This window comes from Zonotrichia albicollis, chromosome 2, assembly GCF_047830755.1.
Source record: "Zonotrichia albicollis isolate bZonAlb1 chromosome 2, bZonAlb1.hap1, whole genome shotgun sequence".
NCBI classification, from domain to species: domain Eukaryota; kingdom Metazoa; phylum Chordata; class Aves; order Passeriformes; family Passerellidae; genus Zonotrichia; species Zonotrichia albicollis.
Window position 1 is genome coordinate 117,035,916 of NC_133820.1, and position 25,218 is coordinate 117,061,133.

Sequence of the window (25,218 nt, forward strand, 5' to 3'; positions counted from 1 at the left end):
TCTTTAAAATTCTAGAGAAACTCACCCAAAAATACATGTGTCTGTGCTAGGTAAGAATTAAACAACATCCTAAACCACTCCACAGGAAAACATGGACACTTAATGCTTTCCATAACCAAGCTTTCTTGTTAATCTACCCCATCTTTGCCTTCTTCCCATTCTCCAATAAGAACACCAACATTTTCATCACTTCTTCACTTGAATACTTGTGGACATCTGTAGTTAATATTTCATGGACTCAGAACTGTGTTATCACAGTGATTTTATAGATTTTCAAACAGTGACTGATTCTCATGCAGACATTTGGGCTAACTCCATGCTCCACAGTCCAGTTTGTCACCAGACATTAAACTAAATAAATACAAATCAAGAAAATAAAGATAGTTTTTACCATCTCATTTTATCTTGTTGTGGTTTTGGCTGTGTATTTAGACACTCAACACATAAGATATTTGAAGAAGGAGTTTAAGAAGCATTAAAAGGCAAAAAATGTCATCGAAATAGATTGTCCAAAAGTTCTTAGATATTAAGAGTTCCTAGATATTTAGATCTCAGAATATATTTAAAGGCAAAACTTTAGTTAAGATAAGAGCAAAAAAAAATCAGGTTTACCCTAAATCTTAATGCAATCAGTCTATAAATTTGTTCTCAGGTAGTTTGTTATAACTGTGCAAGTAGATAAGACTGATGTAATCAGTAGCTAAAATGTGTTTGTTGGTGTTCTGAATGATAATTCTAAATAACATAATTCTCCAAAAGAATACAGAGAACTCTGTCAAAATTTAACTTGTCAGGATTAGGTTGTAACAGGGAACATGGGCCTTTCATCAGCTGAGAATTGTCTGTGGATCTAATTGCCATCCCGTAAAAACATATAAGATTTTGAATATAGAAACAAATACATAGATCCTTGTGTCTCAAGCAGAGTATGTCTGAAACCAGGTGAATGGCTGTGAATCTACAGGTGATGGCAAAGGTTTCCCCTGAGAGCACTTAGAGGGTGTTGCTGCTAAGTGCAAGGCAGGGGCAGAGATGCAGAAATCTTTTGCACTGGGGACATCTTATTTTGTGCCAGGTGTGTGTTTGCTACCAACTGGGTACAGTTAATCTATTTTTTTTAACTGACAAGAGCTATTTAGAAACTCTACATGAGTAACTGTGGCACACCTTGTCTTGAATGGGTAACTGGGCTGCTGGCATCAACTGGGACATCGCTGCTCTCCATCCTTGGCTTATTGTTGGCAGAGCCACACTTCAGGTGGACTCAAGACTTGGGTTGTGTGGCCAAAACTCAATTAGTTTATATCTTTCTGTATAACAGGAAAGCTTAGTCTGTTCAGAACATTACTGGATTCTGACATTTATGTGCCTCTCAGAGACAAAACTAATTTAGATGGAGTTTCTCCTACACCTGTTTTCACTGAAATACCTTTTATTCTAAAGCCTGAGATGCCATCTTCTAACACGAAAAATTAAGCAGATTGTCTCTAGCTTCAGCTTACAGCTTGACTGCTTTTGCACAGCTCATGGCTGTGGGTTTGATGAGGAAATAATAGCTGAATTTATTTGCATATGGATGCAGCTCATGAGTGATAGTGCACATCTGGCCACGGTGGTGTTCTTGTTTCATTTCTGCAAAGAACACAACACTGCCTTGCTAGGTGTGACAGAGGAGATCTGTGATCACTAAGAAGCATTTGTCATCTTTAGCTACATCAAGTATAAAGTGATAGCATGCCGATACACCTGCAGGAAAACCAATTAAGATCAATTAACATGTGATGATACATACATTTTGAATCAGCAATTCTTCTACAGATCTGAGCTACGATACAACACTTTGTGAAGTGCTGAAGATGACTCAGGTGTCGTGTCTTACAGCTCATTTGGACTGTGCAATCAAAGAAGGTAAGGCATAGACAGGAAACTTCTCCTGCCACTTCCTTCTGCCGGAAGCACACTTTGGGATTCCTCATTTCCTCATCTATAGCTGTTCCCTAAAATTTGGATCTCATTATTTTTGTATATATATATATATATATATATATATATATATATATATATATATGTATATCCCCTGCCAAAGGATGTTTATATCAAAGATAGGCACTTATCCTGACTGGAAGTGAGTCTGTTGACTAAAGGTGCAACACATGAACTGCTTATGAAAGCCAGAGTGAATGGCAAAAGCAATTTTGAGTTCAGTGCAATTCTTTGTAACACCTGTTGACAGAAGCCATGGATGGAGGTTGAAAGACCATAAAATCATAGAATGGCCTGGTTTGGAAGGGACCTTAAAGATTCCAATTCCCCTGCCATGAGCAGATACTTCTACTAGAGCAGGTTGCCTAGATTGCCATGAAACATAGCCTGGTCTTGAACACTTCCAGGGATGTGGCATCCACAGCTTCCCAAGGAAACCTGTTCCAGTGCCTCACCACCATCATGGTAAAGAATTTTTTCCTAATATCTAATCTAAACCTCTTTTCTGTCTGTTTAAAGCCATTTCCCCTTGTCCTGTCACTCCAGGCCCTTGCAAATAGTCTGTCTCTGTCTTTCTTGTGGTATCCCTTCAGGTAGTGAAAGCTCATAATTAGGTCACAGAGAAGCCTTCTCTTTTCTAGCCTGAACAATCCCAATTCTCACAGCATTTCCTCAAAGGAAAGGTGCTCCATCCCTCTAATCATGTTAGTGGCCTCATCTGGATTCACTCCAACAGATGCAACAGAGCATCATATCTTTCCTGGAAGACTCTCCCATGTATGCCTTGGAGTAAAAATGGCAACTTCTTGGTTATCCTCTTGCCCAAACATCAAACTGAGATCATGAAACAGTTTAGTGCTGCTGCAGCAACCAGTAACTGTAACACAAAAAGACTGCCATCAACATCCTGAATTTGAGCCACCACTGATTCCAAAATGCCTCACAGAATACAGAAGATTTTCTGCCTCCTAAAGCTGCCATGAGATGATTGTGCCCCTGAGAAATGCTGAGTCCTGTAATGGGAAAGCACTTCCATATGGCACTCTGCTCAGAGGCACAAGATTCTCCTGTCTGGTATTGCTTCTACACATTCTGGAGCACATCTACAACAAAGGAGACTTTGAAAATAAAAGCTACGAATAAACTGGAAGATGAGGAAGGGTCTGTTAAATTGCTGTGTGCTGAAATCAGGTTGCAAGTAGATTCCAATTATTTAGGATATATAAGTAAAGCTAAAGGCATGGATAAACAAATACATGTTCAGAATGACATAGAAATAGAGGTTTGTAAGGATTTGCATGCATGAGAGTTGCATGCAAAGGGAAGTTGCAATTTTGAACACTTTCATAATGGGAACAGCCTGAAGGATCTGGCTGGTAAATTGGTGGTATGGGAGTATGTAGAGGGACACATTCTGGGAGGTTTCCTGAAATCCATACAAAAAGCTTTCTCTAAAAGACATTTAAATAAAATGCACCAAAACCACTTTGAGACCAAAGAAAAAACAGAAATAATTTAAAAATCATAAGTGGTTTCTCTTTCTCTCTCTCTCTCTCACACAAACACACACACACATCTCTTCAAGTTAAGTTGCTAAGATATGTGCACTTCAAAAGAAATATTGACACAAAAGTAGAGCCTACAAAATGAACTGAACATTTGCATTTAAAGTTCAAAAATAAATTTAAAAGATAAATTTTGAATAAATCTAAGTGACAATCTATTAATTTAACAGGAATGAATCCTTCTAAAAAAAAATAGGAAAACATGAAGTTTGGAAACCACTGTGTGAAATGAGAGATAGTGGCATGATCCAACTTGAAGAAAAAAGGCCTTTATGCAACAATTTCTCTTTGAATAACCAACTCTTTCAAGGTGGGAAAGAAGATAAGGTTTTATGATTTGCATAAGAAAAGTTTATCTTCAAGACAAAAATAAAAGGAAATGAAAAATATAATCAACTCTTTATTATATTTCAAGAACGATACCCCATCCCCTTCTCAAAACACACACCTCAAGCATTTTTTTTCAATAACCAGTAAAGATGTTTTGATTTCTGAAACAAATATATTCCATGAAATCTAAAAATTCTTTCTAAATAATAATTTTCTTATTCCCTTTTGGTATATATGGGTGAAAACATATTTCTTTACTAACTAGCACATAAGATGTGAAATTAATTAGCTTCCAGCCAAAATGAATAATTAAGAAACCTTGGTGACAATTAATAACAATTGGTTGTAATGATAAATTCTCCAGCTGTATTTCTTACTAATTAAACTTCATGAACAGAATATTAATATATAGCTTAAATAGTGTTCATGTTGCAACTACAGAAGACCTGTGTTCCCTCCATCCTGTTAAGATAACTCATCTGATATGCTATACCTATTTTCAGTTTCTATTGCCACACATATGAAGAATTTAATGTGTCTTTCAAAAAAGGTGATGAGCAAAAATATCATCATATGAACAGTGCACATTGGTTCTACCATACAAAGATAAAGTTCTCTTTCCACTTACTAATGTTTCCACAATCCAAGTATGCTCCTTTCACTCTGATTTTCTTTCACCTTTTGCAGAATTTGAGAGTCGTCAAATGCTGAAGGTTAATCAAGGGATTGTGTGAGATCATAATTCTTTTGAACAGGGAAAGGTGCAGGCACAGAAAAAAAGGATAAAATTATTAGATAACGGCACAATACTTAGATGAACGAGAAGATGCATGTATTAAAAGAATTGCTCACATATTCTCATTTCTATCATAATAAGTCACACTTAGAATGAAGTATATGACAAAATGGAGGAACTGTATTGAACAAAAATACATGGTTTCCATTTCTGAGAAAAATCAGCACGTATTTGGTTCTTATGGGGCTCATCAGAGTGTTCATATCAGCACTTCCAGTGCAGTGTCACTGCTACTGTATCAGCTGGCTGATGTGAAGGCCTTTGTATGACACTGCAGGAACATGAGAATCACAGGAAGCTTGGGAAATTTAGAGCATTTATTTCAGAAAGAAGCCTTTTTATATTGAGTGTGGTAGGTATAGCCCCTGGTGTTTTCACTCTGCTGTCTACTTTGCACCTGAAGGTGGAACATTCCTCTTCAGTTTAACAGTATGGGTTCAATTAACCATGGTAGTAGGTTCATACACATATACAGAGACATACTTGGAGCCTTAAATCAATTTTACTTCCCTTTTTATATCCTCTTTTAAGCTGTCATCGCTGTTACTGTAAGACATTTAAAGTGTTATGGTACATATATTTTCACAGCATTGAGAGGCTCTGATTTAAGAATAAATGCATTTGGGAAAATTAACCTCAAACCCTCCACAGTCTCTCAGTATTCAGTCAAGGGTAGTATAAAAACCCACCAGTGCCAGGTGGGGTTTTTGCTGCTTTCCTTTTTATTTTCCTAGTGTCATAAAAATGTCATGGGTCAGTATTCCAGGAGAAAATGTGGCATCCTGTGTTCCACAAACTGCACTGTAAACCTTGTGTCAAAAGGGAGCATGGGGTCACAGCCTCCTGCCCTCTAAATGACTATAAATTTGCTAATGCCACAGAAGAGAAAAGGAGAAGGAGACTTCTTGGGCCAGATGCTGCCAGAAATAGGCTCTGCTGCAGGGAAGGCTGAGGACAACAGGCTTAAACCCAGACCCCTGAAAAACCTTTATTCTGGTAGTCTTTGAACCTTTGCAGAATTCTTAGCTATTTTATAGTCTATATATAATACAGACTAATCACAACTCACTGATTTTTCATTTTCCTTTTCATGATTTACTGAATGTAGATATGAGTCATGTCCTTAGTTAATAAAAATATCTGAGGATATATCAGTGTACCTGAGAACATGATTCATGGTGGTTAGGCTGTGTGCCGAGCTATGAACCAAGAATGATATTTCTTTGCAATATTTAAGATTTTAATTAAAAATATAATAGCAATGGTATGTTCACAGAAGACAGAATTAAAAAATTGGAATGAAGAGAAGTGAATTTGGGGGCTCAGAAAAACAGGACAGGTGAAATCCAAAGTGGGAAATATGGGCCAAAGTGAAAAACTGTTGGCTAAGGAGATCTCATGAATGATTTTACTTGGCTATTTGTGCACAGGTAGAAGCTGATTTATAGCTCTACAACAAATACATTACAGGATTATTTTCCCTCAGATATCTCTGCCATCCCTCCACAAATTATATTTTTAAGGAGTTGAAAAAGTACAGACAAGAATAATTGATAATTAAAATATTCATTTTCCACTCTTTCATATGATATTGAATATGTGTTATACACCTACAAATTGTAAGGAGAGTAATTAGAGAAGTGTGTCATGAATCATGTTATCAGGTAAACTGATGTTTTATAAACTCAGAACATGACTTCTACCTAGATTCAGGAAATCATTATAGGAAAATGAAATATCAGTGAGTTATTATTAGTTGACATTCAAACAAGTTAGGAATTCTGTAAAAGGTCTAACCCTCACAATAAGGACATTTCAGGGTCCTCAACTTCTCTGCAATCCAGCTATTTAGCTATCCCAGAAAATTAGGGAGAAATATAGATTAACATATGAGGAAACATATCTGAAACCTGCATTTTATGGAAAACTTTTAATGGGACAAGAAAAAAGGATCTAATAGTCAGAAAATCAAGGCGAAATGTATTCTCCTTCCCTTTTTGAGAACTTACCCAGCAAACACATTTTCAATACCCATATTTTAATTAAAAATAACTGAAAATTAGAAGGTTAAGTGTATTTTTTTTCCTCTGACATATGAATGTACACACTAGATTTGCCTAAAAGAGTCAAACTGCAACTTGAACACCTTGTCACTTGATTATGAGAAATATGAAATGAAATTAAATCCCAGCTATATGGAAGTAAGTAGGACTTCAACTGTCTTGCAAAACTATGAAATATTGCAGAGGTAGTCTATGGTAGTTCAGCTGCAATGCTGATACCACAGTCTTTCATTGCATGTATTCTCTAAGTATTTGGAAAGATGGAAACTAACATATGAATAAGGAGAAATTAAATAAAGTTGGACATCATGTCTATATAGGGCTGGTGTCATGATTTAAATACTAGGAGATGTTAGCATCAAATTCCAAGTATACAAAAGGTCAAATAGCCAATTTTCAAATTGATTTCAAAAGTTTTTGTAGAACTCTTCATGTTTTCTACACTCATGAACACTTATAAAGAGGTAGATATCTTTCAGAAGCATCAGCTTTCATTTAAGGATTTATAATTTTCTGGTAGAGAGTTTGGTAAATCTTGATTTTTCAGGCAATTTTTGGGGTCTTCCATCTATTGTGTTGCCAAGGGGTTGAAAACTGCAGAAGATAAACTGAGACTCCTTTCAGAATTATCTTCAGCAGGCAGCCCCACCTAACTTTGTCAACACTCCCAGTGTCCTTATTTTCTACTCTGCCCCTCTTTTAGAGGGACAAGAACCCCAGAAACTTTTAGCAGTCAAATATTGTTTGACATTTATTTTATTCTAAAATATCTAAACATGTGGCAATCAAGGCAAGGAAGACAGAAGAATTATAAATAAACATAAACCTCTATGAGATATCCACTTTTTATAAAAATACCACTTAGAATATTGTTATGTGTATTTCAGATTTAGTAAAAGAAATCAAAAAGAATTACTGCTCACAGCATGACTAAAGTGATTTTTCCTATGGTGTCAAATGTTACTTTGTGGTAAAACAATGCATCTACAAACAGCCAATTTAATTGAACTCGGGTATAAAAAGGGATAACACAATATAATTTTTGTCAATAACCAATGAATTATTCACTGATTTGAAATGTTTTCATCCTCTTTAATCTATTTGTATCTTCCAAAAGGGATTTATAGCTATATTACTGAAATCTGTCTTTCTCTGGAATTGTGTCAAGTGTAACTATTTAGTTTGTTTTAATTTACTTACCGTTTGTATTAACATTGTGAATTTTCCTGGTAGCCAAAGTGTCTTGAAAACTAACTGAAAAAAATTAGAATCTCTGTTAAAATATCATTTCCATTGCTTCAAATTTAAAACCTGAATAGCTATCCAATGTTTTGAATCACAGTTGAATTGCTTTTGTCATTTTAGCATGTCCAGAGGCAAATTCCTACGTGGCCTCACTTGACTTTCACTCAATTCAAAACTCAAAAAATTCCTAACTGTCTCAGCTGAAAAAAAAAAAAAAAAAAAAAAAGAAAGATGAATTTTTAATTTAATATTCTCCAGTGTTTAAATTACATAAATGTTAGACTCTGGTGTTTTAGTTGTGGTGTATTTATTAATATTCTGGGTGAGTATGCATGACTCTTTGGAAAGGCTTCAAAATACTATTCCTATTCAGATTACTTTGCATCTCCACAATTTTTCAAAACATCATTTTATGTATTATATGTGAATTAAGTTAAGCCTTTGAATAAACATTTACATTTTTTTAAAAATGTACATCTGCATGTGAGAATATATACAAAAACATATACCCATATGCAGCAGACACTGTCTTGCCTTTAACCATTTTCTTCTGTCTGAATATTTTCATCCTTCAAGGGAGAAAATCAACAAACCAAAACCATCCCCCAAACTAGAACACATATTTTAGACAAGATTAAAGCAAACCCCTATTTTTTCATATAATACTTTAAACCACAAAGAAACTTGGGATTCCATCTGTCTCATTAAAGAAAGACATGTCAGGTCCTCAGTTACACAGCTGAGAAGAAATTAATAACCATATGCTGATATAAACCTGAAAATCTGGTCTAATATCTGTATAATATCTCTAACAGATCGTGAGATATCAGATGTGAAAATAACATTAGTCTAGCACTGAAATTTTTAGATATACAGCAGCTTATCTGTAGTCATGGATATAGACCATGAAGAACACAAAGAGTTTAAATGGTAAACCACGTATTTGCCTAAGTTATACAAACAGTCTTCCAGGGTGCTCACCTTTTCTTCTCCCCAAAACTGTGCTCACCAAGAGATGTGGGTGGTAAAGAACAGCAAATTGGCCATGCCCACACTATCCATTCCCTCTCTGAAACCAGGGCAATCCCAACACCACCTAATATATGAAGAAAGGCAATAACATGTTTCTAATGCTTCTTCTGCAATATAGGATATAAAATTGTCATTGTGAATTGAGTTCTGAACAAGGGAAATTTAGTAGATGCTAAAGGAATTCTCATGCACCATGAAATGACAGACAGAGTGATATATCATAAGTTTTGTGAGAGCAAACATACTGCTGTAACCATGCAAATTCTGCAAATATAGAAGATACACATGAAATATAATGTTTAAATATTTTATGAATATATTACCATTACAGGGATTTTAGATGTCACCTCAGTAAAAGGCTTCTTGCCTCCTAGCAGCTAAGTCTTCTTTTCTCCAGTAGCTTTCCACTTTTGTAGGGAACACTGATAATATTGAGAAGTTTCTATTACCTTAAATGTGATTTGCAAGTCAATGCATGTGCAGTTTCTTGATTGAGATTTTGGGAATGTGAATAATGTCAGTGCAGTCTAAAAATAATGGCAAAGATACTGTTATGTACTGATATGTGTTAAATACGTCTTAGACGAAGGCTTTTATAATAAAATCTGTCTTAAATATTTAAAACTCTTTTAGAGTTTGATGCATGTCACTGCATTGCAAGTTTTCTTGAAACTTTCCTTTATCCAATGGATACATCTTTCCACCAAATGTTTGCTCTATTTTTGGAGTAGTGAATATTTTGTTTCTAATGACAGACAAAAAAAAATTATGTAAGAATTTTAATCATGCTGTTCTAAACATACTTTGCTATCCAGGTAGCAGTGCATGTCCTGTAATCCTACAAAGAGATTACAGAGAGGTGAGGATAAATAATCACACTTACCTTCTGGAGAGTCTGAATTATTCATTTAGTCCAAAGAGAAAGATCAACAGGAAGAAAAAGGAACGGAACTGCTTATACTGCTTATACTGTTTATACTGCTTATACTGCAGAAATATAGTAAGAATGAAATTATGGGCTGTATCTCAATCTTCATTCTGATCTCTTTTCAGTTCTGTGCATGGCCTTGTACTATCTGAGAACCTACTGAGGCAGGAGGTGGTGATGGTGCAACTTAAACTCACTGCAAAGTACTGTTGAAACAGGCATTCCAAAACCATCTGGACACAATCCTGGTCCTTGTGCTCTGGGATGACCCTGTTTGAACAGACACAATGGACTGCGGTCCCTCCCAAGCTGACACATTCTGAGATTCTCTGATGAGACTCTTATGCTAAGACAGCTTCTTCTAGGTACGTGGTGTGTCTGCAATCTTTGAATAGTGTGACAATCACTGTTTGAGGTGAAATGTTGGCCAAAATAATCTTATAATGAGCCACCTTAAGAAGACTGAAGAGCTTTTAACTTCAAAGAAAACAAGTTTTTGTAGAATACATGCTATATTATTTAGCTATTTATAGAGATAAAAGAGAGAAAGTAAAAAACTGGGTCAGTTGATTCTGACTAGATCAGAAAAGAAATTAAAAAGAGGTTTATAAAAGCTTCTCATCCTCTTCATTCCTTGTGGAAAACCCCTGTTTTCCAAACTTCATTCCATTAACCTCAGTGTCTCTGAGAGCTGCTCTTTTCCATTTCCTCTGGTTCATGTGAAGTTTTTGTTTCTGTAGTTCCAGATTCCTCATTGTGGATCTCCTTCTCTGTTCTTTCAAACATCTTTCTATTGTCAGAGGAGCTACAGTTTTGTAGCTCACTCCTGCATATCTATTTCACCTGCCACATCCATTCTCTCCAAAATGCTTGTCAATGTTTGTCATTGAGCAGGATCAAATTATTGTGCAAGGCAGTAAAAATCTCTCTTTCTCTTCTGCAAATTTCACCTCATCCTATAAGTCCATTGGCAGAAGAACCAGCAAGCAGAGACAACGCAACTAGAAATAGCATTGATTGCCACCATGGTCATGTATGAGCGAGGAAAGGAGTTGAACATATTTTTACAAGAAAATCTGTCACAAGGATCTTTGTTACTGTGCACCCCTCCATGACTGCACACCTGGCAGGTAGCGCAACCATTGAGTGGTTTTGGCAGAGCATGAGCTCTGCAGCAGTAGATTTTGGTGTAGATGCAACTGATCTTTTCATATCTCTTTGGACTTAGGGGGGAGATCATAGAGAGTGGTTGGGGTTGGGAGAGACCTTAGAGATTATCTAGTGATGATAAATGCAGGCAGAAAATATAGGGTTGCATTTCTATATCTGAGATGCTTAATTTTTAAATACTTGCAGATGGGAAGAGAACAGAGACTAATAAATGAAAATAATATTATTCATGTAAGCCATCACTGTTCCTCTTTTTCATATTCTAAAGATGTTTGCTTCTGAAAAGCTGTGCTTGGTGTAACATCTAAGAAATATTTGACATCTCCATTTTTAAATTTTTTTTTAAATTTTCTTTTTCTCTTTTATTATTCAAAAGTTTCATATGGAAACTAAGGAGAAAACACAACAGTGTTTTATGACATTTTTCATGAAAGGACAGAATGGCTTGTTGCAGAAAAATAGGGGTGAATATAAACAAATTGACTGTAGGGAGAAATCAATTATCGTTTATTTCATAATGGAGAGGCAATAATACTACTTTAAGTGCACCTTTTAAAATCAAATATATATTAAAAACTGAAATATCTGACAATATAATTTTTTGTGTCTTTTGTTGAGAGCCAATTTTATAGACACAATGGAAGGTATATTTAGAGTTTTACCATATTCATGGTTGCTGAAATTATTTCACATATAGTTATCACAGAAGTAATTCTTATGTTTATCATATTATGATTTAGAACTCCTATGCTATCTATATGGAATGTTATCTATAGATCTATGTTTTGAAAATATGCTTTATCGTGTCTTGTCTGAAAAATTAAAATTAGCCATTAATAATTTCTTTCATGCTATGTAACTCAAGAATCAGGCAGTAGATGTTCTTTAAGAAAGAAAAAGAAAGAAATCTGTAATATACAACAAAGTACAGAAAATATTGCATATTGGTTTTATGTCAAGACTATAAAACATAAATTCCCAATGACAAATAATTTCTTATATAAATAAAGAACAATTTTTCATACTACTGGTCTGCAGGATATGATCAGTTTCATATTTCAGTGTTTTAATTACATTTGATTCACAATAACCTTGAAAATAAATTTAGATTTGCGCAGAAGGTAAATTTTGGTTTAAAATGAGGGCAATCAATGGTAGCTTTACAGGTGAGAGATGCCTACATAAACTTACTGAAAAAATAAATTGAAATAAACTGTATATATCACTAATGAGAAAAATGCTTCTTGTGTATGTCATCTTAAATTAAAAATATCAAAACAATATACCATAGAAAAAAACCTGAAACTAGAAAAAAATAAACTTAATTCAGTTTGGAAGGTCTTTGATAAAAGTCACTGACTGCAAATGTGGCAAATAAAGTGACTATATTACTCTTTGTTTAACATACTGAACTGGCATTAAGATACTATGCAAGGAAACGATGCACTTTGGATTCTTCTTTCTCTCCTAAGAGAAATTCAAAAAAGGCTTATTTCTTCCAGCATTCTTCTATATTTGCCTTGACTCCATCAGTCACGATGTCTGTGGCTGTGTTGTGCAAAATTTTTCATTCTTTCCCTGATCCAGTTTGTAAACATTGCACTTCTTCATCTCTATAAAATGGCACTCAGAGATAGAGAGGGGAGGATATATGCCTATTCTTTTAAATTTAGATGCAAATAAACATAAAAAATTAATAGTATGGTCTAGAAACAGTGAAATTGCAATGACATTAAATTTGAAATCGAATGACAATTTACAGTACATAGGTGATTTCTATTTCATTTTCAGAACATTTCTGGAAGTTGTTGATCATTCTTAATATTCATTATGGTGACTATGGTGTTTGAAGTATTCTCACAATTCTCTAGGAAATTATCTTTGTAGCACCAAATCATTATGTTGTTAATAATGATCTTACTGCTGTTTGCAAAGCGCTTTTTACTTCCAGATGAAATTCATTTTTGTGAAAGTGTTATATTGAAGATATTGTGCAGGATATTTATTTATTTAAACATAGAAATACAAACTGGATTTGTTTCCATTTCATTTCTTAGTGTATTTTCAAAATGCAATGATAAGGAAACTCATGAGATTTACTAGAGCATGTCATGTATTAATTTTTTTCCTTTTATTTTTTTTTGGACATTTATATCACTAGAATCTATTTTGTGTGTGCTGCTATGAAAGCATCAAAAACTTTTAATTGAAAAGAAAATTTCCTAAATAAATTGTGAGGAGCAGTGCACCTCTAGGACTTTGCTAATTGTTTTAGAGAGAAAATTTTCCTTCCAGTATTGCAGTGCATGACAACAGCCATCACATCCTAATCAGAGGCAAGTGTCATTTTGGAATGACACTTAGTGTTCATTGGGAAAAATAATATATCATCAGGACACATCTGAAAATATGAATTTAATCAAAGTAAGGAAAATCAACAGTATATACAAGTGGCTGTTTCCCACCTCATCCCCTTTTTCATAGTACACATGAATGAGATGGTCAGATGTTGTGTCATTTAATGCTTAAACACTTCTAGTGTATAAAAGTAAGAACATCTTCCACTTGCCCTGGGGTTTTCTTGGCATTTCCTGTCTATCTAACAGTCACTCAGAACTACATTCTTCTGCTCCAAGCATATTTTCAACTTACTAGTAAAATACTCCAATAAGTCCTAAATTAGTCTGTTCCAGAAAGACAGAATTGAGAATGTTGTTTTTTTGCTTCCTGAACAGGTCTATAGCCTGGAGAATGACATTTTACTCTTCTTATGACCTGGAAATTTTAGAACTGTATGCATGTTTGTATGCCTTTTCTTGTGCCCTTCAGGTTGGACATATAAGTCTCTCCCAGTTTCTGTCAAAGTTCCAAATCACAGTAAAATAGATCACATGAAATGAGAAACTATTTTAAAGTTCTTAGTTATTTCCTAATGTTACTAGGACCTATTTTGCTCAAGTTGACAAATTAGGCATAAATAACACTATATCACTATTTTAAAACCTGATCTTTTTGTGAGGACATGGAAGTCTTTTTCTCCAGGTTCACTAGTCAAGCAGTCTGAAAAAAGTTAACTTCAACATCTCTTAGGGAATTTTAAAAGTCGTCTTCAAGACATTATTTTCAAATCTCAATTAATTTTTATACTTTTATCCCAGCTCATGTTATAGGATTCTTCCTGTGCACTGAAGATACAAAGTATGAACATTGTTTTAATGCTAAGTAGTTCTAACTTCCTTGCAAAAAAAGTTCAGGCACATTATCATATCCACCAACACTATCACGGCTCTTTTCCTGATTTCAAGTAGCAAGTACTCCATCCTCAAACCCCAAATACAATGATTAAATTAAATGATTGTAAGTGTGATCTTATGCAAACTATTCTGGAGTTGCATTCCATTATTATATTTAAATAGAGTGTAAAAATATAATAAATTATTAATTGCATTTGGGTTTGTATATGTGTCTATAGCGTTACTATAATATCTCGAACAAGATAAATGGAAACTTAGCCAGGTAATAAGGAGAATTGCTCTTTGTAAGTCCTTAAAAAACCATAAATCACTTCTCAGAAGTTTATTTCAAATTATTTAACTGATTTAATTAACCCCAAAGTAAACATGTTAATTAGATCCCAGTGAAAGAAAAACTGGGACATTCTGGGATAATAAAAAAGTGGTTAAGAGTGACTGAATTATCTTTAATCTCATTTTTCAAGGGAACCATCATTAATAAGTCTTGCATTTATAATTTTTTAAAAATACTTTAAAGTAGCTGTCACTCCCAATAGAAATATCCATCTGGGTAATAATTTTGCCTCTCTTCCTCCCCACCAGCCTCTCAAAATCGGGACAAAAAAAAGGCATAATAATTGACCAGTAATAATATAGAAGTCATGCCATAAAATATCAATTAATGGAAGAGTCTTTGTTCTTCAAAAGCGTTTCCCACCCTGCTACATGACGTTAATCAATGCATTCTAGGAACTCCTGAGAATAAAGACACAATTACTGAGGGTCTCACATGTACCCAGCATGGGTAAACCTTTACTGACCAGCAACGAATTAAAGATTTTATTTCTTAACTTGTAGGGAGTCAGAACTTACAAAGGAAAGGTTTCAGGTCAGCACCCTGCATGCCACTGTCATCATCATCCCTCTTCACCACCAGAATAATTAATAATTCTTTCACCTTAACTGGAAGCTCTAATATTTCATAAGTACTTTCCTACTTTGCCTGAAGCTCAAATATCTTGCAGGGAGGACTGTTTTTTTGGTTTTCATGGTAATCCAGTTGAAAGTACTCACAATGAACCTATTTATTTTTAAGATGTCAAAAATACTCTCTGTATGGACCCACAATGAAGAAGAATTTCTTGATAAAGAATTAACACTCTGGAATATTAAATGAAGGATTATTCATATGTTCAGAAGTATTAAATCTGCTGTACATATAAGAAAAAAGCATGACCTTTAAACTTCCATTGAGGCAATGCTGATTTACTACTACTAACTACCTATGGCATTTTAATTTCTTTGATCCTTTTTTAAAGATAATTAAGGAAATTTAAAGAAATTATCTTTGTTTAGGATAATTTAAGGAAAAAAATACCTCATGACAATGGATTTTTTATTAGTATTTTTCAGTGTAAAACAGAAAATTAGGAGAAAACATTCCTTGCTCTCCATGTGGTAATTGCCATTTGAGTATGTTTTCTTTGAAGATGAATTTTTTTTTTTACAACAAAACTTCTAACTGATCTCTGTGGCAAGAGCAGCACTGCCCCATCCCTCCAGGACAAGCTCCCACATTGTTTAATTAAATTTACTGTCTTTTTATGGCAAGGAAAATCTAAAGCAAACAAACCAAATTTACACCAAATGAAAAAAACTAAATAACAGGTGAGATGGGGAAATAATTTATTAATTTTTTTGATTCAAGATACACTTGAATAAAAACAAAAGTACAATGAGAATAAAAAGAGGCAATGAATATAAGGTGAAATACCTGGTAATTTAAAGGAAAGTTAAAATAGAGCTTCAGGATTTTTTTTTTCAAGTTTAACTTCTAGAGTGTAAAATAAATTTAATCTCAAGGTTTCAGACAATGTTGAACTAACTAGGAACTGAGCAAAAAAGCAATTTAGAAAAATGACTTAGAAACCAATTTTTAAAACATCTGATTTTTTTGAAGGAAGAAGACTTTGTTAAAAACATTAAAAAGTTAAAAATTGGATTTAAAAACTGTCAGGTTTATCAACTTTTTTCATGAAGAAGCAGTTTAATTTCTAATTTTCAAGTATTCATGAGTACTCACACTTTAAAAAGTAAGAGAGAGAGAACAGAGCAAGTTGTTTAACTTGAAGGGTGAAATTTATCCTGTGCACAGATGCAGCATAGAGAGTACATTAAAGCTGATTTTTTATACAATCACAGGCTCTTAAAAAACCTTGGTGGAGCTTGTGTCAACCGGTGAAATGTATGTCTGAAAAGAGTATTTGTAGCACTGTCTATATGACCAGATCTATATCTGAAATAATCATTCTGGCAGAGGTTATTAATTTTTCAAAACACATACAAATATATGTGGCCAAAAGATTAAGGAGAGTAAATTGTAAATTCTCAGCTGGATATTGTTGTTGAATTTACTACAAAGAGATCCAAATGTTGCAAATGTTTTGATGTTCTTGTCAATTTGCATTTTATTTGGCCTGACTTCCTTCTTCATAATGAAAATTCAGTCAAACTACCTTGTATCTTTCATTGACATAAAAAACCCACACAACCTGTAGTTTGTTTAAGAGCACCCATCCTTTAGATAGAGTTGCTATATGAAAATTCAAGAAACAGAACATTGGATGCAAGTATCCAATAAACTGTAAGTAAATATTTTTTCTTTTACTGCTATGCTATATAGCGCAAGGTTGTATAGATGTCACAGGTTTTCTTTACTGAAATACTTCTGAAAGCTAATGTGGGTCTGAAGAGCAAACCAAATCAACAAGAATTGCTTTGTTTTAAAATCTATTGAATTCAGAGAAAAAGTGTGCATTGTGATAATGCTAGAAGGATGTTTTGCATGAAAGTAGAAAAATAAGATAATACTGTCCTCATTATTTGTTGACTTCACGAATGAACTGAACATATCAAAGACTCATAGAATTGCCTGGGCTGGAAGGAATCTCAAAGATGGTTTAGCTCCAACCCCCTGCCATGGGCAGGGACATTTCCCACTAGACCAGATTGCTCAGAGTTTCATCCAACATGGCCTGGAACACTTCCAGGGAGGAAACATCCACAACTTCTCTGGCCAACTTGTGCCTGTGCCTCACCACCCTCCCGGTAAAGAATTTTTTCCCAATATCTAATCTAAATGTGCTCTCTTTCAGTTTGAAGCCATTTTCCCTTGTTCTAACGTGACCTCTTTTACTTTGAAGACATTGCCCCTTGTCCAGTCACTGTGTGCTTTTGGTAAATAGAATATATGCAATGATATGTAAGAATATTTTATCAAATATATAAAATGACTACTAATATATAATATGCTATCATAGTATACTATAATAAAAAATATATTCTAAATATCTAAGTGCATTTATCAAAGCATGTCAAGGACCTGTGACTTCATAACTTTTAGACTTTTATCCCATCTTTCAATGCAATCTCTTACTGTACACGAAATTAAACTCCAGCTCCTATTTTTATAATAAGCCACGAGTATTCTGTCCCCTAGCAGAAACAAAATAAACTAAATCAAAACAGACACACAAAAATGAACCCCCAAAACAACCAACCCAGAACCTTAAGCCACCACTGTGTGAATTCCTTGGGAAACAATGCTCAGGTTTGCAAGCATGAGCATTCAGAAAACAGCAAGCACCAGTTCTTATTGAATGATTTGTACTTTTTTTAGTTTATTATTTTATACAAGAATGCCTGCATACTGTTTGTGGATTTTAAATGCCCTCTACAAAATAGTGACATTATTTTCGAATGAGTTTTTTCTCATGCGATTTTTTTCTCAGTCTTTTTTTTAATTGGTATTAATCCTATGATTAATAGGTGTATTCCCATAATAAGAAAAATAGTATTGATTGGTTGAACAAGTGTGAAGCACAGATTATGATCAGAAATTATCATTTTATTGGCATGACCATTTGAAATGGCTGGATATTTTGAACAGTTAAATATTTTATAGCAGATGCTCAGAATACAAAAATGTTGTGTTAGTGGATTGCTCATAAAATCTGAAAAGCAGACTCTATATAAATTCAGGAAATCAGGGAAAACACGTTAGAATGGGTGGTTAGGATTCTTTATTTTATCTCATGAGGGGTCATCATCCTTAATGATTCCTATAAATATGTGCAGGCACCTAGAATTCACATAGTGATGGGACATTTTTCCATTGTTGCCTGTGCAATGCTTGGTCAGTCTTGTCATCCCCTTTCCCTCTTCCACTTTTTTTAAGCCTTTTCATATGGCTCTACATTGAAAGGAAGAATCTTTTTGCTGTCTGATCCAGGAATTATAAAGAGTCCAGATAGTTTCCTTGCTACATTTTTAAATAATCCACTGTGAAAACTCATGCTGTATTAGAGCATTCTGGGAATGACTTTAAATTTATTTTAGTTTTTTAATGATATATGCTTATCACAGAAAAAAAAGTGTAGAAAAGATAATTATTGCTCTGAAGAACTAAATGTAATTTTTGTTGTTTCTGTCAGTCTATATCCTGGTCTACTTTCCAAATAGTTTTCTACTTAAAAGTGGTGTAGGTTTTTTTTTTTTTATCAAATCCATATCTTACTCTTTAGGATTGTGTTTCAAGGGAAAAATAAAAAAGGTAGACATGAAATTTAATGTATTCCTAAATGGGAGAAGTGAATAGAGTAGTGCAGTGCAGTAGATACACCCTGAATTTGGTTCTGTGTAAACTAGAAAACAAGAAAAATGTAAACAATTTTTTAATTATATCAGGATTTATATTGCCAGGAATGCCATGTTAGGAATTCTTTATCTTTGTAAAAATGATTGTGTCCCAAGGTGAGAACCAGAAGACCAAGCACCTCAAGGGTGTGTGTAGCTGTGGTGGATCCTCTCACACCCCTCCTCAGAAACCTGAATGCTCGACTCCCTCTTTGAAACACCTATAAACCAGGACACACAGCTTGGGGAACACACAGGAAGAATTGGAGAGGACAAGGAAGACAAGGAGGTACTGGAGATGGTTGAGTGGAAGCCATGAAGAAGATGAGGGGTGTTGGAGATTTTTTCAGAAATGGCTTAGAAGGCAGCTGTGAGGAGCAAATTCTCACAGCCTGTTTCTGTAAACAGCAGAAGTTCTCAAGTTGTTTTTAATAACAAGTAAATACCTTGTCCTTGGATAAGGTATGGGAAAGCAAAAGTGACAAACATGAAGGCCTTGAGAACCTTTCATATCAGGGTTCTCAGGCAGTTTTCTCATAACAGGTAAATATTCTATCTTTGGCTGTTTTGGGAAAGTAAAAGTAAGTTTTGAGAACACAAATCTTGGTATTGAAAACAAAAGGAGTGGTTGGTGTGTTATCTCTGACCTATTGTGAGCTTGGATTTTGCAATATGCATGAACTTAATTAACATGGTTATAAAAAGTGACTGATTGAGTCAATAAACAAAGTCGATGCTGACCAACAAAGGAGTGTCGTCTTCCTTCACTTCGATAGAGGGGTCTGGAGAATCTCTCTTATGAGGACAGACTGCAGAAACAGAGCCTGTTTATCCTGGAGAAGAGACCCCTGGGAGGGGTTCTTATCAGCATACAAATATCTTTAAGGCTCGTGTCAAGAGGAGCCAGATTCTCCAGTGGTGCCCAGTATCAAGACAAGGGGCAATGGGCACTGAAACACTGACACCTCCATCTGAATATAAGGAAAACATCTTTACTCTGAGGGTGACGGAGCATTGGAAACAAGCTGTCTAGTGAGGTTGTGGGGTGTCCCTCACTAGAGATATTCCAAACCTGCCTGGATGTGTGATCCTTTGCAACCTTCTCAAGGTGACCCTGTTCACAGGTCCCTTCAAACCCCAACCATTCTGTGATTCTGCAATAACCTTAGAAAATGGATAGTTCTTATCTTAATAGGATGTTCAGTACAAATGAATTTGCATAACTCCAATATTAAGAATTAACACTCAGCTAAATAAAATTCATGCCATTTATCCATATTTTCATGCCACTTATCCATATTTTCAAACCTCATTTAATCAGACGATAATACCTATGTCAGGCAAATGAAATATAAAAATGTATAAAACTCTCTCTCAGAAGGATGCGAGGAGGAGATTCACCCTGTCTTTTTCATAGTATGTAATTAATAATTCTTCAAGTAATTATTTTGCTTTTGGTAGACTATATGCCAAGTAAGTACTATATATAAAAAGAGATGAAAGAATCTTGCTGTAGCTAATTTATTTCACTCCTACCCAAGTCTTGGGAAATATTATGCAAAATTGGCATCCAGTCTATTTGATGATGAAAAAAAATCTCATTTAATTAATTCTGAATTTATGAAATACTGTGGTCTATAAATGATGTTGTACCATTAGGTTAGCGTATGCTGCAGGATCATAGTATTTTGAAGAGGAGTGATTAAGGATGTTGTTAGTAAATCTACAAAGAACAGGACACGCAGCATTTAAACATTACCCTATCATCTGTGCAACAAATGTTCAGCATCATTATGTTTCCACAATAGCAATTTGCTATTGCTCTGTGGGGTAAGCAATCAATATAGGCAGGGAATGCTTTTTATATCCTTAGAGAGAGAGTACAGTTTAGCCTGTTTCAGCCTTCGCAAAATCAATAGGCATGTCTCTTTATATGGCAGATAATTAGTCTCAGTTGCAGATGAGACTGACAAGGTATGGGCTATAATTAACACAGGAAAGACTTACACAATGTTCATGCCTTTGTTTGTAAAATGTCATTCAACTTTTTACTGAGCATTAAACATAAATATTGTTTATATCCCTAAAGCACAAGGATCAGCTTAGAATTTTAATTGTTTCACAGCAAATAACAGCCTCTAAAAGTGATGTTGCAACAATGTTTAGTGGAATACTCAAAGTGAGCTTAATACTGATCTGAATCTGTGTATGGAGAATAACTTTATATTCAAAATACAAAATAAATAGATTTCAAATCATATTCTGACCTCAAAGTGCATAGAAATGGCTCTTACCATCAGAAACAGGTAATTTTCTCATTCAAACTGGCAATTTGTCCTTACTATTTGTGTTGGGGATGGGGTGTTTTTGGTTTTGCCTTTTGTTTTGGTTTTGTTTGTTTTTGTTTTGGTTTTGTTTGTTTTTGTTTTTTATCCCATACCATTTTTGGTTATTTAGTTTTGTGTCTTGGGGGGGTCGCTGCCCTGTCTCCCACCTAGAGGAGTACTGTGAAGGGTGAGAGCCAGCCCAGGATTTCCTGTGAGAGCTGGGGGAGTGAGGGGTGGTTGCATCCTCCTGGGCTGGAGATTCAGCTTGAGAGCCATGAAATGTGATGTCTCTGGTCAGAGATACTGCTGTCTTGTGCGTTTTGCCTGTTTCTTTTTGTTTCTTCTCCTTGCTTCCCTCCTGCTTGGGAGCCCAAAGCCAGTGACTGCTACACAGGGACCTGGGACTGGGAATGTCCCATCCACTGCTGGGGGCTGCCCCTCCCTGCACCCCTTGTTCCCAGGATCAGTCTTTCCCTCTTTTTCCTGTTTCTTTGTTTTTCTTTTTTTCTTAATGCTATTTAGTATTAACTATTTGGGATGACATTCACTGACTATTAATTCTCTTTTGGGATTTAACCACAGTAAAACTAATGCTCATCAGAAGCTAACATTTAGACTCATTAGCCTGTGAGTCCCTGTGTGTCATGAACTCATGAACTGGAATCTTTTGCCTTGATGCTGTCTCAGTTTGCATTCTGATCCAGTAGGTGATGCATTCAGAGACATTAAGGAATAAAGCTCTCACAAACCCAGTTCCTTAAAGCTACAGGCAGAGCACTGGTTCCCTCCAAAACTTGAAGTGGTCATAATTTGTTAAAGTATATTTGATTCCTTAAATTGTTCCTGTAAAATAATAACCAGTGGTTTCAAGCCTCTAGGAAATAAAAAATACTGAGGAAGCCCTCTGCTTTAGTGGTACAGAACTGGTTGATGCATAAATGACGTTTCACATCTCCTCCAGAAACAGTTTAGGACAATGCTCCTTACTGGCTTTTAGCATGTGGCCCGAAACACCAAGAGTCACAGAAGATTTAAAACATACTAATAGGTATAATCTTTTGACCTCTAGTGATAACCTAAATATTAAACTGTTCTGACAAATATTTTAAATATGTGTCAAATCAAACAAGCAACCTTGCTTTGCATTATATTTCTTCTGTATGTTCACCTCCCTTGCACATATATCTTTCTTTCTTTCTTTCTTTCTTTCTTTCTTTCTTTCTTTCTTTCTTTCTTTCTTTCTTTCTTTCTTTCTTTCTTTCTTTCTTTCTTTCTTTCTTTCTCTTTCTTTCTTTCTTTCTTTCTTTCTTTCTTTCTTTCTTTCTTTCTTTCTTTCTTTCTTTCTTTCTTTCTTTCTTTCTTTCTTTCTTTCTTTCTTTCTTTCTTTCTTTCTTTCTTTCTTTCTTTCTTTCTTTCTTTCTTTCTTTCTTTCTTCTTCCTCTTCTTTTTCTTCTTAGCAATGGGTTCAGTAAGAGAGGACATCCCTTGCTTGTAAGAGTCATAGAAGTGGTTACTTGCACCTTAAGGAAAAGGGGATTTATAGTATTTATTCCAAAGCAAAAATGAGGATGATAACCCACTTGGGAACAAATTAACATACCTCAAGACCTTTTGATGATCTCTGCCTGTGTCTCTCTGTAAAGCATAGTCTTATTACTTGCATACTTCATACTTCAAAGGAAAGTTGAAAATAAAACACAGAACAGTGAAAACTTCAGATCCCAGTACAGAGATGGATTCATAACATGATTATACTAAGCTCTTCAGGCCAAGTTATTATATACTTTTAATAGACTTCAAAATAGATAAAATATAAAATATATAATAATATGTATTATATATAATATATAACAATAATATATAATATATATATTAATATATATGTTTAAATATATGATCTATTTTAAAATACATTATTTTTAACAGAAACTATTTCAAAGTTTTCTAATTAGATGTTTGCTTTCTTTTTTTTTGTTTGGTTTTTTTTCATATACCTAAGAAAGAATGGTTGAGATAATGTCTTAAAGTTATATAAGTATATAGACCCCATCTCATTATATAGAGAGAAAATGAAACACAGCTCTAGGGCAGGAGACCCCTTGCAATTCCTGATTCTGAAGTTATAGTTTTGGCTTCTTTTGTACCTTCAAGTAGAGCCAATAGGTTGTTCTGTCAGTAAAGATGACTCAGTCATAGAATCATAGAGTAATTTAGGTTGGAAAAGTCCTTTGAGACCACTGAGTCAAAATGTAAGGCCAGCACTGTGAAGTCTATCACTAAACTATGTCCCTAAGAAATCTACCACAAAAAATGTCCACAGGTCTTCTAAATACCTCCAGAGATGGCAACCCAACTTCTTTCCTGGGCATGCTGTTCCATGGGCATGCTTGATAAACATTCCCGAGAAGAATTTTTTCTTAATACCCAATCTAAATCCCCTAGTGTAAATTGAAGGCATTTCTTCTTGTCCTTCCACTTGGGAGAATGGAAAAATCCCTTAACTCACTTTAACTTCCCTGCAGATTGTTCTGCAGAACAAGAAACTACCCCCAAACCTCCGTTTCTCCAGGATGAACTTCTGTAACTCTCTCCTCATCCGACTTGTGCTCCACACCCTTCCCCAGCTCTGTTTCTTTCTCCGGACACACTCCAGCCCCTCAATGCCTTTGTTCCGGTGAGGGGCCCAGAACTGGACACAGGATTTGAGGTGTGGCCACACTGGTGCCCTGTGCAAGGGGACAATCACTGCCCTGGTCCTGCTGCCACACTGTCACTGACACAGGCCGGGTGCCATTGGCCTTCTTGGCCGCCTGGGCTCATGTTCAGCTGCTGTTACCAGCTCTCCCAGGCCCTTTTCCCCATGGCAGCTTTCCAGCCGCTCTGCCTCAGCCTGTAGTGCTGCCTGGGGTTGTAGGCAGGTGGTTGTTCTCACTCAAATGCAGGATCCAGCACTTGGCTTTGTTGGAGTTCATAATATTGGCCTTAACCCATTGATCCAGAGCTCTCTGTTGAGCCTTCTTCTCCTCCAGTCTGTCAACATTCCTATCCAACTTGGTGCTCTCTGCAAACTGACTGAGAAGTCACTCAATTCATTTCTTGAGCTAGTTGGTAACATTATTAAACGGGATCAGCCCCAAATACCAAGCCACTAGTGAGCAGCCACCGACAGGATTTAGCTCCATTCACCACCACATTTTGGGCAATTCAGACAGCTTTTTACCCAGCAAACAGTACACCTATCCAACAGTACACCTCCTGTTTCTCTAGGAGAATGCTGTGGGAAATGCAGTCAAAAAGAGATAAGTGATTCAAGGCACGCATCTTAAAATACTTTCAGACATGTAATAGTCCAGAACTCGTGTGAACATATTTCCATCCCAATGAAACTGCCCATTTAATGAGCTCAGTGTTTCTTAGCTAAGATCATTATAGACCTTTTTGTGCTGCCAAGGTAGCTCAGAGCTGTGTCAATCTGCAACAGAGCCAGTCCCAAAACTTTTTCCTATTTTATTATTTGCTACTATAGCTCTTTCAACCTGCAAAATGAATCAACATCAATTATTTTTCCCTATTTCATTATTTTCTGCTTTATAATTTAAAATAGTACCAGCTGTGCATGTCACTTAAGAATGGAATGAACAGGATCCAGTTTAGTTTGCACTGCTGGGTAAAAGAAAGCTGAACAGAACGGTAGGTATTAACTACTGTCTCCAGAATTTAGACTGCTCCTACTTGACAATTATGACCTAATTCCTTTATTGATGATACTAATTTAAAGTGGGTGACCAGGGATCTCACTGCCATCAGAACAGTTGCAAAAAGTAATGAAATGTGCAGTTACTCAAGTGATT